This window comes from Schistocerca cancellata, chromosome 6 (genome assembly GCF_023864275.1).
Source record: "Schistocerca cancellata isolate TAMUIC-IGC-003103 chromosome 6, iqSchCanc2.1, whole genome shotgun sequence".
Taxonomy (NCBI): domain Eukaryota; kingdom Metazoa; phylum Arthropoda; class Insecta; order Orthoptera; family Acrididae; genus Schistocerca; species Schistocerca cancellata.
Window position 1 is genome coordinate 364668183 of NC_064631.1, and position 17835 is coordinate 364686017.

General features: G+C 44.5%; 1 long non-coding RNA gene and 1 other non-coding gene across 3 annotated transcripts in view; one reads left to right on the forward strand and one right to left on the reverse strand.

Moving 5' to 3' along the window:
- LOC126191211 (uncharacterized) overlaps positions 1-17835 on the forward strand; it is a 292218-nt gene that overhangs the window by 107049 nt on the left and 167334 nt on the right. The window lies entirely within an intron of this gene.
- Trnat-ugu (transfer RNA threonine (anticodon UGU)) lies at positions 16375-16449 on the reverse strand. The gene has a single exon. It is a non-coding gene; the product is annotated as a tRNA-Thr (tRNA).

Below are 17835 nucleotides of genomic sequence, written 5' to 3' on the forward strand. Positions count from 1 at the left end.
GATTCGTGTACTCGTACTGCACCAAGAAAAATACCCAAAAAAGGCGGCTGGACAAGAGAAAAAGAAGGTAATACATCATCGCAGCATCGCTCACAATATTTTAAACATCAGTGGTTAAAGGATCCAGCTTTTAGGGACTGGCTTTTACCAGACACCAATGATTCAACTAAAGCTAAGTGTGCATTTTGCCCGGAAACATCGATGGTAGCCGAAATATCTAACTTGAAAACTCACTCCACTGCCAAAAAACATATGAATAACAAACCTAGTTTTAGTGTAAAGACGCAAACATTCCAAAAAAGTGTAACTCCACAAAATAAAGAAAAAGCACGTGCAGAAATTAAACTTGCTGATTTTTTTGCAGAGCATAACATTGCATTTTCTGTTGTTGACCATTTGATTCCTTTATTGAAAGAAATTGTGACGGATTCTAAATTAATTAAGGAAATGGAACTCAAACGAACTAAAGTAACAGCAGTGGTCAAGAAAGTTCTTGGAGAAGGTCATAAAGCAGAATTAGCTCAAAAACTACCGAAAAAAACTAAAACGGACGAGACAAATGACATTTCAGCGGTCGAAATTGCTTGCGTTGTGGTACGCTATTTTTATCAAGAAGCCCAAAAAATATATAGCACATTTTGGGAATAGCACCAAGCTTTTAAGGAAAGAACCGATGCTGATGATATTCCGAGAGCCAGTGCCGAGATTTTATACAGATCTCTTATCGATTCATTCACAGGCTATAATGTCCCACTGAAAAATTGTATAGGCTTTGGCTCAGAAGGGTGTAACGATATGATGGGTGAAAACGACTCCGTAAAAACTAGATTACAACGTGATTTTAAAGGAAATGTGTTTGTCACTCAGCCCATTTGTGTGCCAGCAAAGCATGTAAACAGTTACCTGAAAGTGTAGAGCAACTGGCTCGTGATATTTATAACTTTTTTAAGCACAGTGATAAACGCCAGTTTGATTTTCGTAGCTTCCAGTCATTTATTGAAGTGGAGCCCCACAAAATTCTTAAGCCATCTCAGACATTTCATTGTCAGCAGTGGGTGAAAGAATATTAGAGCAGTGGGAAGCCCTACATCTATTTTTTATCAAATTCACGACAAATCGTGAACATAAAGCCAAAGGCGATGTACGAAATCGGGAGTATTTTATTTCTGAAAAACTCAGCAACCCATTCTACAAACTTTATTTTTGTTTCCTTAAATGGTCGCTCCCTTTATTTAATAAATTCAGTCTGGAATTTCAAGGCAAGAAAGTAGTTATTCATAATCTACAAGGGAAAATACGTGAAATCGACCAGGAAATCTTATTGTGTGATTTACAACGCGAATATGTCATGAGGCCAAACCTAGGTGAAATAGACCCTGAAAGTCAGCGACATCAACTTCATAACACTGAACTGTATCTTGGTGTCAAAGTGTACGAGCTCTTGAAACATCCAGATGTGGTCAGAAATCCTTCTCATGTTACAAAAATTTCTACAAAGTTGCTGCCACAGAAATAAAAGAAAAACGATACAACATGAAGGGCCTTGTCTTGTCAAAGTTACAAGTTTTCAAACCAGAATTAGCGCTCTCTCACAATTTCAGGAGCCGTTTTCCAATACTAATGCCTCTTATTGAAATGGTTCCACTTATAATTGCACCAGATGATCACGCAAAAAAGCAAATAATAGACGATCAATGGAAACAGCTGTCAAACGCACAAACTCGGTATTAAATGGTTCAAATGGCTCTGAGCAGTATGGGACTTAACTTCTGAGGTCATCAGTCCCCTAGAACTTAGAACTACTTAAACCTAACTAACCTAAGGACATCACACACATCCATGCTCGAGGCAAGATTCGAACCTGCGACCGTAGCGGGTGCGCGGGTCCAGAACCTCTTGGCCACGCTCGGTATCATGAAGGACTGAATGAAATTAGTGAGCCAGATGAGTTTTGAGATTTTTTACTGAAAACTGAAGATTATTCTGAGCTGGCTCCTTTTGCTCTAACTGCATTGTCCATACCTTACACAAATGCTGACTGCGAGCGAGTTTTAAGTAAGGTTAACTTGATAAAAACAGACATAAGAAACCGGCTGTGAAAAGTGTGAACGGGACACTTCTTGCGGTAGAGAGCGTAAAACGACCAACACGTACTGGAAAATACATCAAATTACAATCGACAAAAGACATGTATAGCCGTATGACAAGGGAAAAATTTTACGGCAACATAAATAAGAACGATGTCAGTGCGGTTGATATTATATTTGGAGACTTATACTAAGACTAGAAAATACCAAAAAAAAATTCATAGTTGTATGCAAATGTAGGTTAGATGGCGCCACAGTTGAGTGTTCTGTGGCGGTGTCGTGGCCTAAGTCGCACCTCTAATGGCAGATCAGGAACGAAAAACGCTTCAACATCACAACATTTGCCAAAGCAACGAAGCGGTTTCTCCCGCCAATGAGAGGGGAATGTATTCCTGACAGATAACAACACAGTTAACTAGAATACCTTAAAGATCGTCTAAATAATAATAATATATCATGTACCTGTGTAATTTTATAAACTAATAAATTATCACCTAATTGTCATACCTCGTGGGGAAATTATTTATTAATGTGCATTCTCATTTAACCTCAATGTATAATGCGCTTTTGTGAAACCCTGTTACTTCCGAAAGTGAAATAACATTATGGCCACCGTAACATTTTATTTGTTTGATTCAAAACTTTTAAATTAACAAATGCCTGCTAAATTCACACTCATTTAATATGATTAATTTTTGGTTTTATAACATTTTAAATGCTTGATAAATATTCGAGGTTTGAGAGCCAAAGTACGAGATTTTTAGTTATTTACGTACGAGGAAAAAAGTTCTATGGTTGGCAACACTGCAACAAAGCTAAACGCAGTTCACTTCCCTAGTGTTGCAGTTCGGCATGTAGCGATGTGCCCTCCACCCACTCGTGGACACCGGGATCCTATGCAGTCCACTTACAAGTGCCACTCGCCGATTCCGATTCACTTCGAGTATGTTGTAGTCTAGGTCAAAATATGGCCGTTGAAGTGGTGAAAACCCTCCCAAAGAAAACGCGATTCTTATCTTTCTGAGTACATATCGTCGAAACCGTAAGATATAACGAAAATGTTTGAACATAATTTCCATCGCTTTTACTGTACTTTCCACCTGTGCAATCACATCTTTAAACATTTTAATATATTTCGAAATTTTCCCCTCACCTCAAAGGTTTTGAAACGGTAAAAACTTTATGTAAAGTAAATCTAATATTAACAACAAATTCAACCATATATGATAAATTCATATCCTGGAGTCACAATAGTCAGATATACGTTTGAAGCACCCCTGTATACCGCTATACCCACGCTCTCTCCACCGTATGACGCTTGTCATACATGGCGATAGTGTTATTTGCAATTTCACAGTGTAACCAGAAAAGCCGGGCTCCTGAAGGTCTCTCTCTGTCTCTGTCGAGTCCGGGAATAACCAACGTGGAGGTGGCGACAGGCTATTCCCGTTTTGTATTTTCATGTATTTGTTTTATTTGTTTGTTGTTTGTTTTGTTTCATTTCTTTGGTTGTTTGGTTTTTGATATCGCCTTTGACATCTACTTTGTTATTTTACAATGTTTATGTTATCTTTGATAGTCAATGCAATAATGAGGGACGTTGTATTATCCTTTGAAAAGAAGTGCTGCGTACACATACACATTGTGCACCACGCACATCTGATTATTGCAACATTATGGCACAATTTACAACATGTATCACAATTTTTAAAGCAATAATTAACAGGAGGTCCACATTTATCAGGTTTCTCTGTGATGTGTCCGCTCTTGAACCACACATGTTCACAAATTGAGGGGATGAAAACTGATTGGGAATCAAAGATTGTATTTTCAGGATATTATTCCTCACGTGCAAATCTGCGTCATAGCCGTGTAGTAGGATTACGTCAGATAACTATTTTAGAAAATTCTTCCACGGTCTGAATGTGATAACACCAAGTGGGTGGATTATCCCGGTCGTCCACCAGGCATCGTCATAATTTTTACGTCCTTATTATCTTTGTCTATGTTGTTAAATTTCTTTTCCGTTTGTCCCATCCAGGAATACAAGCACAGAACGGGCCGTTCACCAACAGTAAGCAGGATTGTAACACCCCACTCGTCACTTATCTGGTTTTGGGGTGTGTTCACCCCAGCTAATTGACTAACAGATCAAACGAGAGTGCAAAACTGCCGCAATATCGGATAACGCAAAGAAAGTAATAAGGCCCTGTGACTCCTGATTGAACTTCGATGGCAGTGTCGACATTAATTGATTCAGAATTGATCACTTTTAATTTAAAAGGGGGTGCACATGGATGTTATATTCAGCTATTGAACACCAGATGCAAATGTTGAACATAAAATTAATTAAGAAAGTGACTTGGGATTTCAACTACTTGATTGAAAACAGATGCAGTCGATTAGCGCAAATTTATTTTAACTCCCAACCTTCAATCATCACATTACATGATTCTCCGATCAGGCAGTGGTAATAAATTGCGTTTTCGTGGAGTAAAGCGCGATAACTCAAAAGTAGTTCCTATTGACTGACCCAGGCGTAATGCGAAGTGAGAGAAGAATTCCCCAATACACGGCCCATGAAACCCTCGTGGAAACTTTGCTGACGTGATCCAACAAATTAATCAGTGGCCTAATTCAAGCCAGAGTGGGTGCAATATCACCGAATTCAGCGTGGCGGGGCGTCGTCGTTGTGAGGACGTCGGCCAGCCTCGTGGTGCTGCAAGGCTGCACTAGTCTATTCACTTCTAGCTATCTTGCTCAGTACATAGCTGAACCAAAACTTTCTCTCTCCAAGCTCAATCGTTCCATTTGCTAAGTCCTAAACTGCAGAGATGCTCACTCTTTCTCAGGCAAGCTGAGTAAAGAACGCCACGTCCACACTCAAGGCAAGCTGGGAACGGAAAACCACTACGGGGACTTCTCCCAGTCTGCTCTTCGCCTCGGTTTCCCCTCCAGCAAAATCACTTATGCCAATTGCAGCGCAAGTCGTGTTAATTATGTGTCACTTTCCAGTGCCGACCAATGCCTGCTCTGGGAAGTGAACAAATTCCCACAAAATTTCCCTTCCTCTCAACTTCTGCTTTTTAGCTCCTCCCAGGACACCCATCAAGGTTAGTGTCTGCACAAAACACCAATTTTTCCGGAATTCCGACTCCCAGGAGAGTACTTCAAATTCCTTGGTCCTACGTTCCCATCGGAGGCCGGCGTATTTCATTCTGTAGCTCTTCACCTGATTTACTTCAGACTCTGTGGACCGTGAATTCAGCGTGAAGTTGCTATAGTCACGAACACGCATAGTTTGGCCTCTGTTGACCGCTCCGCCGTAGCTTGTGCGCGACATTTTGCATGTTTCACTGAAAACGGGACGACGGACGTTTATCAGCTGGCGTACAAGTTCTCCGTCTGCTTCCCGGTACACCAGCATGGGGTCAACCACCCACTCACTGTCACTCATCTTAAGGCAGATGGAGGCCGGGCCCCATTACCGCTTTCTCAGAGCTTGAGCTGCCCTAAGCTGCCTATTGTTGCTTCCCTTCGCCACTCACTAGCCGGCCACGTTCAATTCTGAATACTGCCCTGGGATACACTAGCATTTCCACAAAGTTTTCATGTCATGTGAATTTCTTTACATCACCCGACGTTAATTATTCCAATACATCCATACTATACCCTCTACAAGATGCGTTGTGCCTTGTTAGTCATTTTTGTTCAGCCTTACTGTTCGCTCAACGTGAGTTAGGTGATCTTTAATGACTTCATGTAAGGGGCATAGTTCTTGTCATCTTGCAGGTAAACATCTGCAAACTATTTAATAGCGAGACCTGATGTTAATTTACCAGATGTTGAAGGAAATGCCACAATATTATCAGCTTTGTACATAGTTTTTTGAACAATGGGTTCAAACTGGCCACCGGTTTCCTGCAGGACTATGAGCAAAGGGGACTGTAAAACACCACTTGAAGGTAGCATTGGTAGCTATAGGTTAACGAATTCGACGATTTAGCGACATTCAATTTTTAGTGTTCCTTTAAAAACTAAGTCTAAACCACTGAATTTCAGTGAAAAATTAGTGAAATAAAAGAGATTGCAACATTACCCTAATTGAAACTGACCTGAAAAAGAAACGATTAGTAATCTTAGCTGTAATATACCTGATCAGGATATTATACCGTACAGACTGAGGCGATCACATCGTCTGCCCATGTTCCTTACCAAACCGAAACCTGAATGCCGAAAATGGAGGAGAACCGCCTAACGGTCTCCTTGAGCTACCCAGAGGGGATGGGGAGGAGGCTGTACCAACACCGTACGCCAATCCAGACTCAACACACTCCACTACAGGTGTATATCTTGAACCTCCTTTTGCCAAATATTCGTCCCAGGTATTAAGTTGGCAGAGAAACTCAAGTAACACATGAATCTTTGACGTACCATTGCCCTGCTACTACACAAACAAATCTTTCACACATTTCAGAAGTAACAGCAACATGTTAGGAAAAGAGAAAAGATGGAAAAAATAGTTGTTTACCAGAAATGTAATAAAAAGTGAGAAGTATCCACATGAGTGCTAAAAGGAATCTGCTAAATTTCCCTTACACAATAAATCAAACGAATCCGAAGCCTGTGGATTCAACCACATACTTATGGATTACATTAGCGAATAAGTTAAACTGGAAAGACCACATAGATGATGTTGTGGGAAAGTGAACCAAAGATTGCAGTTGACTGCAGAACACTCACAAGACGCAACAGATCTGCTAAGGGGACTGCCTACACTACGCTTGTCCGTCCTCTGCTGGGGTACTGCTGCACAGTATGGGATCCTTACCAGAGAGGATTGACGGAGGACGTCGAAAAAGTTCAAAGAAGGTCAGCTCATTTCGTATTTTCGGGAAATAGGGGAGCGAGTGCCATGAATATGATCCGCTGAGGGTGGCAATCGTTAAAACATAGGAATTTTCGTTGCGCCGAGATCTTTTCACGAAACGTCAACCAACAACTTTCTCTTCCGAATGCGAAAATATTTTACTGGCGCCTACCTACATACGGACAAATGATCACTGCTCCCACGGAAACAATTAAGTGTGTATTTTTCCTATGCGCTGTTCGAGAATGGAACGGTACAGAAATGTTCTGAAGGTGGTTCGATGTACCATCTGCCAAACACTTAATTGTGAATTGCAGATTAACCATGTAGATGTAGAAATACAAATTGGGCCACCATGTGTATAAATGCAGCGACGGAAAGTAGGAAAATAAGCGAAGAATAGAACTACAAATCTGCGGCCATTTCACGAACGACGAAATAAAAACCTTGATTAAAATTTCGACTCATTTCGGCTCTAAAAAAATCAGCAGGTGTAGAGGGAGTCCCAGTAGAATTTTATGTACGTTATTGCCACCTTATTACAGACGTGAACTAATTACATATGTTTAATGAATTGCTCGCCACGGACAACTTCCCCCTTCGGTCATTTAAAAGGAGACTAGGAAAACAACAGTTAAAGATCTGGGACCCAGACTGAACACGGACAACTTTCCCGCTGCGCTCATTTCAAAGCGGACTAGGAAAACAACAGTAAAAGATCTGGGATCTACACTGAAGAGCCAGGAAACTGATACACCTGCCTAATATCGTGTAGGGCTCCCGCGAGCACCCAGAAGTGCCGCAGCACGACGTGGGGTGGACTCGATTACTGTCTGAAGTAGTGCCGGAGGGTACTGACACCATGAATCCTGCCCCATGATTCCGTAAGTGTACGAGGTGGTGGAGATCTCTTCTGAACAGCACGTTCCAAGGCATCCCATATATGCTCAATAACGTTCATGTCTGGGGAATTTGGTGGCCAGGGGAAGTGTTTCAACTCAGAAGAGTGTTCCTGGATCCACACTGTAGCAATTCTGGACGTGTGGAATGCCTTATTGTTCAGCTGGAATTGCCCAACTCCGTCGTAATGCACAATGGTGCAGGTGATCAGACAGGATGCTTATATACGTGTCACATATCAGAGTCGTATCTAGACGTATCCACCATTACAAAGCCTCCACCAGCTTGAACAGAGCTGACATGCAGGGTCCATGGATTAATGAGCTTGTCTCCAAATCCGTATACATCCATCCTCACAATACAATTTGCAACGATAGTCGTCCGACCAGGTAACATGTTTCCAATCATCAACAGACCAATGTCTGTCTTGACAGGCCCAGGCGAGATGTATAGCTTTGTATTGTGCAGTCATCAAGGGTACAGGAGTGGGCCTTTGGCTCCGAAAGCCCATATCGATGATGTTTCGCGGAATGGTTCGCACGCTAACTCTTGTTGATGGCCCAGAATTGAAATCTGCAGCAATTTGAGGAAGGGTTGCACTTTTCTCACGTTGAACGATTCGCTTCAGTCGTTGTTCGTCCCGTTCTTGCACGATCTTTTTCCGTTCGCAGCGATGTCGGAGATTTGATGTTCTACCAGATTCCTGATATTCACGGTACACTCGTAAAATGGTCGTCCGGGAAAATCCTCACTTCATCGCTACCTCGGAGATACTGTGTCCCATGGCTCGTGCGACGACTGTAACACCACGTTTAAATTCACTTAAATCAGGATAACCTGCCATTGTAGCAGCCTGCATCAGAAATTTGTTGCCTTATATATGCGTTGGCGACCGCAGCGCCGTATTCTGCCTAATTACATATCTCTGTATTTGAATACACTTGCCTGTAACAGTTTCTTTGGCGCTTCAGTGAACAACTGCTTTAAACACTGATTTCAAAACAATAACGAGCGCCCTAAACACAACTCGGACGTGCTAAACGCGTCTAATCATAGCCTTCTGGGTTTAAAAAAATACAGTGCTGATTTAGCATTTAACTATAATAAAAAGTTGCATTCACGAAACATGTGCTCGATCCTTTGTAATTGGTACCCTAAGGTAGAATACATGTATCGCTAAATGCTCAAAACTGCGATGCCCTTTGCTAACAATCTCATATGCTTTAGCAACGGAACTGCTGTTAAGAAAGTTGCGTGAAACCGTACTAGGTTTAAAAAAAAAAAAAGCTGTTTGTCAAGCATATGCGGACCATGTTAGTATTTCTCATCAATGATGATGACATCGGAGAAGCAGGGAGAATTATAGTGGAATGTGAGCAAGGCAACGATTTTCCTTGAACTGAGCTTGTCAGACCCCTAACAAACCAATGTACTGGAATTTGGTGTTCCTACTCAGCGAGTAGGGTGGGATTCCTCTGCGTTTGGAGTGGTAGAGACCCGTTGTCGGGAGATTGGCTGGTTCGAATCTCCGTCCGCACATTTAGATTTATGTTTTCTGTTATTTCCCTAAATCGCTTCCGGCAGAAGGGGGGGTTGGTTCCTTTGAAAAGGGCGCGGCCGATTTTCTCCCCCATCCTTCACTAATCCGCCTTGTGCTCCGTCTGTAGTGCCCTCGTTGTAGGCGGAACGATAAACTCTAAACTTCCTTCCTTCTAACACACAACCCTGCGTGACACACAGCCACGATGAGACGCCATTTTGCTTCTGCGTCCTGCGAGGTGAACCAATCGCCGTAAGATTCATCAGGCGTACGTCCGATATTAACATCCCCTTCACAAGTGTACATGATGCCCTGTTGCCACACTGAATCAAAGGCCCATGAGACGTCGAGGAACCCTGTGTTCTGGTAGTAAGTGTTCAGCTTTGTCATGTTGGAGCAGCTGGCACAGGTTGAGGATCTAGAAGAGTTTTGAGAACGGAGGCTTACGAGACTTCGGCTACCGGGCGACCCTGGATGGAGACGATTTCGGAATGTTTCCATTATTTAGAAATTTTCTTAACCTTAGAACGCCATTAAATTCTTTAGCTTGGTATGCAGCCATAGACAGTGACATTTGCTTAAGGATTTGATTGGATAGCAGGTCGACACAACCTCCTTTTCTGTCACGCCCATGGTGCTCGATTCGATGACGTCTCCGTCCTCTTGCGCAGCTAAGAAGCGTGACCATACACTCGTTGAAGTTGGTTGCCAACACATCCACCACTGCGTTTGCCTCGGCATCAGGTTCTCTGATGACTTCAGTGGCGACATGCAGAGACGGGCTGCGCAAGCATTAAAGCAGAAGCTGCTTCGTGGCGTCCGTCCTGATCCACCGTCAACCTATGGGCCAGCTACACTACATGCCTACTTGTTGTGTAGCTCGACGACTGCTGCCATCGTGTTTCAGACGTCTGTTGGTAGCCTGGTTCTTTTATCTGCTGCCACTCTCGGAAAGCCCTGCACTTTCCCGTTATGGCAGCACACAGCTACAAGGGGAGTCGGCGCGAGCAGCCGCCGTCCTCTCTTCGCTGCCTCGTTACGGCCGCGACCTCAGCCTCGAACGCCCTTTCAGGAAGTGCTGCAGCCTCTCTTCCGCCACGACTACATCCAGGTGTAGCGGTGTCTCCAGTTCCACATTCAACTGTGTGCCCGTTAGATTGAGCCCTCTCTGTGGTGGAGGTACTCATCCAGGTCGCTGTCACAGATCTAACAGTGGGAGCCCTTTTTATTTAGTCGGCCAACTAGCTAGCAGTGAAATTTGACATCAAATTAATTAACCACTTATTCAAATTGATCAATTAACTATCCGCTCCCCTTCAGGGAAAATGGGAGGGGGGGCTTCTCCCTCCTACTCCCCCTCCCCCTTACCACCCATACTCTCCCTCCATATCTCCTGGAAAAAATTGGCGGGAAAAATCGCTCATTCTGTGCTGAGCTGTTGGATTGGAAGGATCTCGTGGCGCGAAATTGAAATCAATGTCAGTTGCATTGCACGGGGTATATTGTTTATTAATGAAATTCTGTTTGCGTATTCTTTATTTAATCAGTTTCCAGGAGGCAATAATAGTTAAAATGTATATTCATTACTTATATAAAAGAACAATTTGCATATCACCGGTGTGGAAGGATGTAGGGTGCTCTCTTTTTTTCGTCATCTTTAGAATACTGGCACAGTCTAACTATGACGTCGCAATCCCAGATGGCCGACCCAGAATACTGGCGTATTCTAACTCCCCTCCTCGTATTGGTGGGAAGTTCAAAAACTGGCGAGAAATTTGTGAAGCATTGGAGTTGGGGAGGGGGTAGATACCACTGATTGATTGAGGGCTAGAGAGTGGCCCTAACCATCTCGTCAATAACTGCTGGATGCAGAAACCATATTTTCACTTTTAGTCTAGCACTAAGGAATTGCTTCAGCCAGTCTACCCAGTAACCCTATCTGGGGAGGATAGATAATAATAGGACAGCGAACTGTCATTTACCTGCAAGAGAGTAGCCTCCTGCCGATCTACAAGTGAACAGCTGCTGGGAGGGACATAAGGTTGAGTAATAATATTAGGATAGCGACCTAATGTCCCAGTGCTGCTATTTTTTTTATTTCGTTTATTGTACTTTCAATTTCCCATCCGGATCCGGAGCAAGCCTGCAGCAGCATAGGCACTATTCTTCAGCCCAGACATCAAAATTCTACAGGACATTTAAAACAATACAAAGGAGAAACGTGGTTGAACATAGCTATACGCAAGGGGGAACATAATGGAAGAGAGTATACAAAAAAGGGGGTGACTGTAAAATGGAGATAAAAACAAAAAGTATTTTACACAATAAAACCACATACTGTGAGTATTAAAAGACACAAGTCCATATATGGCAGGAGCATAAAAAGTTGCAGAACGATTAAAACAGCCACGCGATGGAGCGCATGGTCAACAAAACAATATACATGTCTAGTACACGATTAAAAACCACACCACTTGATGACACTGTAGAACTCCATCGAACAGAACACTGAGGCAGCACACTCAATGATAAATAAAAAACTGGGAGGATCTGCCAGGGGTGGGGATACAAAGGGAATAGGGGGGAAGGGGCAGTGCTAGAAGGGGGAGAGAAGGGAGATGGGAGATAGGGTGGGGGCGCACCGAAGGAGGCCAGGGAGGGAAGGACGTGGAAAGAAAACAGCCAAGGTGGGAGTACCGAGACTCAGAGTGGGAATGGGGAAAAACCGCTCAGGGGCAAGGAGGGGGTAGGAAAGGGGGCCTTGGGGGGAAGGGGGGGAGGGAAACAAGGCTGGGCTACAGTTGGTAAGAAGGGTAGACATCATGGTGAAGTTCATCATCTGGGAGGGGGAGGTGCTGGAAATTGTCCTGATGAAGGAAATGGAGGGTGTAGAGGTGGACAGAGTGTTGGATACAGTGATAGAGATGCAGCAATGGGTGGGGGGTGGAGACGAAGAAGGACACCAGGGGTTTGGGGGATCAAGCCTGCAGACAGTGTAAAGGACACAAATATGTTGGAGGAAAAGTTAGAGGTGGGGGGAAGGGGATAAGTTCATACAGGATCTGTGTGGGGAATGGAAGGCAGATACAGAAGGGAAGGTGGAACAAGTGGCACTCAAGGATTTGGATGTTCTTATAAAAGTGGGGGGGGGGATGGAGGTGGATATCCAGGCAATGCTGTCATAACAGAGAACAGGACAGATTAGGGATTTGTAGGTGTGGAGGATGGTGGAAGGATGCTATCCCCATGTCTGGCCAGACAGGAGTTTCAGAAGGTGGAGGAGGGTATGGACTTTCTGCTGGTTGGTCAGGAGATGAGGGGGTCCAGTGAGGTGACATTTGAAGGTGAGGCCAAGGTATCTCAGGGTAGGGGTGAGTTGGATGGGACAACTATAAATGGTGGGGTAGAAATCATGGAGGTGGAAAGAGTGGGCAGTGTGGCCTATGATGATTTCCTGGGTGTTGGAGTTGTTACAAAGGAATGACTGGTTGCACCAAGATAGGAACTGGTGAAGGTGGGTTTGGAGGGTTCGTTGGGATCGTGGGAGGACAGGGTAAAGATCCAGGAAGGTAGTGTCATCAACTTGTTGGAGGAGGTGTGCAGGTGGGGGTAGCTTGATCATATCAGCGGTGTACAGGAGATAGAGGGGAAAGGATGGAGCCTTGTGGAACACCAGCAGTGGGACAGAAGATACAGGAGTTGGTATTGTGGACGATGACAAAGGGAGGATGGCGTGAGAGGAAGTAAGTGACAAGGTGGACAAAATTGATAGGCAGGGCATAGATTTGGAGTTTAAAGATAAGACTGGGATGCCATACTTGGTCGTAAGCATTTTGGAGGTCGAGGGAAACAAAAATGGGAGAGTGATGGGAGTTAGGTTGGAGGGAGAGAAGGTGGGTGAGGTAAAGGAGTTGGTCTGTGGCAGTGAAGGAGGGTCAGAAGCCACACTGGGTAAGGGGGAGGAGATGGTGTTCATTAAGGTGGTGATGGATACGAAGAGAGAGGATGGATTTGAAGATATTACTGAAGACGAAGGTGAGGCAGATGAGATGATAGGAGGAGGTGGCAGAAGGAAATTTATTGGATTTGAGGAACAGGAGAAAGCAGGATGTCTTCCACAGGTCGGGGTAAAAGCCAATGGAGAGGATGATGTGGTATAAAGTGGCAAGGACAGTCAGGAAGGAGAAGGGACATTCTTTCATGTGGCTGTAGGTGACACAGAGGTGACCAGGGACCATGTTGCATTTGGACTGGAGGATAAGTTAAATGTCTTGTGCTGTGACGGGTGTGTTGATGTTGGAGGGGGTAACTGCCCCAAGTACTGGAGACTAGGAGCGAGTGGAGTGGTGTGTTCCATGATGGTGGGAAAAGGGAATAATGAAAGTGGGAATCATCAGGGATGGAGAAGACATTGGAAAGGTAGGAAGCGAAGTGGTTGGCCTTACTAAGGTTGTCGGCAAGGGGGCGGTCATTATGGAGAAGGGGGTAATGGGGTGCAGAATGGGAACCAGTAGGGGGATGGAAGGCAGACCAGAACTTGGAGGAGTTTATAGGGAGGGTAGCGTTGAGTCATGTACAGATCTGGCGCCAGTCCTGGCGTTTCTTTGCTGTAATGAGGTTCTGAACGTGTCACTGTAGTTGCCAGTGGAGTCTATCCCTGTCAAGAGTGCACAGGAAGGAACGATAGAGGTGGCAAGATTCGCAGAGGAGGAGGACAGCCCACGGAGGGAGAGTAGGGATGATGGGGATGGATGGTTTTAGTAGGGACATGGGCCACCACAGTGTCAGTAATGGTCTTCTGGAGGAAGGACGAGGCGTGGGTGATGTCATCAGGATGGTGATAGGTAAGAGGGTGACTTTCGACATGGGTGGCGATGGATTCCCGGTAGGCATCCCAGTTGGTGCGATGGTTGTCATGGACTGCCTTGGGAGGGGGAGCAGGGTTGGGAGCCAGAGGAGGGTGGTGAGCAGAAGTGATGGTGAGAAGGATGCGAAGGTGGTCGCTACCTGTGGGGTCAAGGATGTCTATGGTGATATGCCCATGAAGATTGGCAGAGGCAGTGACAACATCGGGAGTGGTGTTGCTTTTGGGACAAGTGTGCAGAGGTAGAGGAACAAGGTCACTTTGGAGCATGGGGAGGAACTGATGCCACCACTGAAGGGTGGCAGGGGAGTGGGGACCAGAATCATCTGTTCAGTGGAGTGTATAGGAAGAGATGTGGACAGTATGGTGGGGCAGGAGAAAGGTTTCATTCAGGAGGAAGGTGTCGACCTGGTGTTAGGAGAGAGTGTTTATGAAGAGGTATTTGTTGGTGTGGAAGGAGCAGATGTTCTGGAAGAGGATGCGACACTTGTGCCACGCCATGACTGGAAGAGAGGAGAGGCTTAAACTAGGGTGTCCAGGAGGGTGCAGGTGAAGTGGGCTTAGTTGTGGGAGTAGGTGGCGAAGTTGTGGAGTTGGAAGATGGAGCGGGCGAAGAGGGGGATCTGCTGGAGGGTGTGAGGACGTTGGAAAGGGTGGATGTTTTGGAAGACTATAGATAGGAATGAGTGCTGCTATAAATACGTACTCCCTATATACATGAGCCATGTAGCAAAAGCATTGCGGAATGAAACACACTTATACCTATTGTAAGTAGGCTGTTTAGGTTTTTATGTTGGTAACGCCATGTAGCACTCTGTATGAAAATCACTGACAGTGCTGTGTGCAGTCTGTGGCTGGTTGGACTCATTGTTGGAATATTCGCTTGTGTAGTGTTGGGCAGTTGGATGTGAACAGCGCGTAGCGTTGCGCAGTTGGAGGTGAGCCGCCAGCAGTGGTGGATGTGGAGAGAGAGTTGCCAGAGTTTTGAGAGATTACTATGTGAGCACGATCTGGACGTGTGTCCGCCAGAAAAAGGAAATTTGTAAAGATGGATGTCATGAATTGATATATATATATATATGTATGATGACATTTGAACATTATTAAGGTAAATACATTGTTTGTTCTCTATCAAAATCTTTCATTTGCTATCTATGTCTATCAGTATTTAGTGCCTTCAGTAGTTAGAATCTTTTATTTAGCTAGTAGTATTGGCGCTCGCTGTATTGCAGTAGTTCGAGTAACGAAGATTTTTGTGAGGTAAGTGATTCATGAAAGGTATAGGTTATTGTTAGTCAGGGCCATTCTTTTGCAGGGATTATTGAAAGTCAGATTGCGTTGCGCTAAAAAAATAGCGGACATTTCACTATTTATGAGACGCATGTCACATCCTAGCCAACAGAAACGTGGGAAACACATCGCATGATATTTTTTACGAGTGTGGTGCTCATTATCTTACTTGAACACAGAATCTCCGGACGAAAAACTGGCGAGTCACCTCCAGTTTATTCCAGCGCCACATGCCGAGTGTACTGTGTACCTGAAGAGTATGTTTTGGATGCAGCCGGCTCATGCGCAGATGCGGACAGCCGGCCTCTGTAGCGTGGAGGCGGCACGCGCTGTGTGTTGCGTGGGCGGCAACTCTATTTCCACTCGGAACGAGATGTAAACAGCGGCGGAGCGCGGCGCTACCAGCTCAGCACGCCAAGGTCGCCGAGCCGAGTCGTTTCACTGCCAACACGTGCTCTTCGCTGGGCCACGTGCCGAATGCTCGTGCTAATCAGGTCTTGATTACTCGACACGAATTGCTCTTCTCGTGTGCTGAAACACGTCCATGAGGTAATCTAATTTTGCATCAGCGACTAAGCGTGCCACATGGTGCATGCCCAGCGTGCTTAAGTAATAGTGACCCACGCAAGAGGTTTCAAGGTCACACGCGAATTTTGGACCATTGTTAAGTAAATGTATGCTCTGTCCTCAATAGTTTACGAGATGTGCTAGGAATGTTATCCGCCAGGGATGAGGTTAAATTAACAACGAAATGATAATTAAATGGACACCCTAGCTGCAAACAGGCGTTGATGTACATCATTGGGGACATGCTGAAAATGTGTGCCCCGACCGGGACTCGAACCCGGTATCTCCTGCTTACATGGCAGACGCTCTATCCATCTGAGCCACCGCGGGCACAGAGGATAGTGCGTCTGCAGGGACTTATCCCTTGCACGCTCCCCGTGAGATCCACATTCCCAACATGTCCACACCACTACCTTCGTAGTGCGCCTAATAGATGTTTGCCCATCATACTCATTACTCGTGCAGATTAATCTACCAAGTCCCGTACGAGTTCGGGCATAGCGTGTGCTTTCGCACAAGAAGGTCAATGGCCGGGAAGCCATATTTTAACTATATATGACGGTAGTATCTGTTCCCGGAAGAACAGTTACCGTGGATGAAGTACATCAACACCTGTTTGCAGCTAGGGTGTCCATTTAATTATCATTTCATTTCTAGCAAAGCTGCATGGTCATCCGCGGTAACTGTTCTTCCGGGAACAGATACTACCGTCATATATAGTAAATTAACAGCGGCCAGGAGTGACATGTCCAACACAGTGAACCCACACATCAACACTACACAAATAAAACTCGATGCACCTTCACTCTGAAAGGACGGAGAGTATTCATCCACACAGCGGCGATGTCAAAACGACCGGTCCTGGGAACTGATCAGTTGCAAACGCAGACTTCGAAACTCGTCGCAAAAGAGCTAGCACACAATATTACTTGATGCTGACGACTCGCAGTCGCGATAAGCGCACACGCTATCTTGTCAACAGCGTGGTGAGAGTAAAAACACAGAGACCCAACATATCCCCATGTGGAAAAAGGGCTAACTTCTGCGACATTTTGTTCTTTTCAGGTTTAATAGACAGCCAGGCAGCAGATGCATCTCGAAACTTTTGTATTATCTATGGCGTGAGGGCATCGTTCCAAAATAGAAAAGTATTTTCTACGTTAGCTGTCGTCTGGTAGAGGTACTCTTCTTCAAACCTTGTTTGACAGCTTTACCTCAGAACAAGTTTTCTACATGGATGTAATCAATAAACTGCATGTGCATTGTCAGACTGTTGTAGATAACATCAGAGAATTCGCATATATCGTTGATGATTAATTTCTCTCTCATATTTATTATTGGTTTAACAACACCAAAAGAAACCTTACGAAAATTGTGCACTGTATTATAAGAAATGAAATAAAACTACCCACGATAACCTTACGATGAAAGTCTGTTTTAATAAAACTATCTGTACACAAGCGTGCCTCTATCGGCACGAATTAGTAAAATACTACTCACTTAGATTTCGATTGGGTCTGTGTTTAATTGATATGCTGAGTCATACTCAACAGGTATGCAAATGTGACATTTCATAAATAAAGTTATGTATTCCTAGAAACCAAAAATTTGCTAGTCAACAGCGGAATGAGGAGTCACCTCTTGTGAGGCATTGTAAGTTATTCACCATTCCACTATGAGTTGAAAGCATTTTCTTGCGATTTACTTATCGATGTTT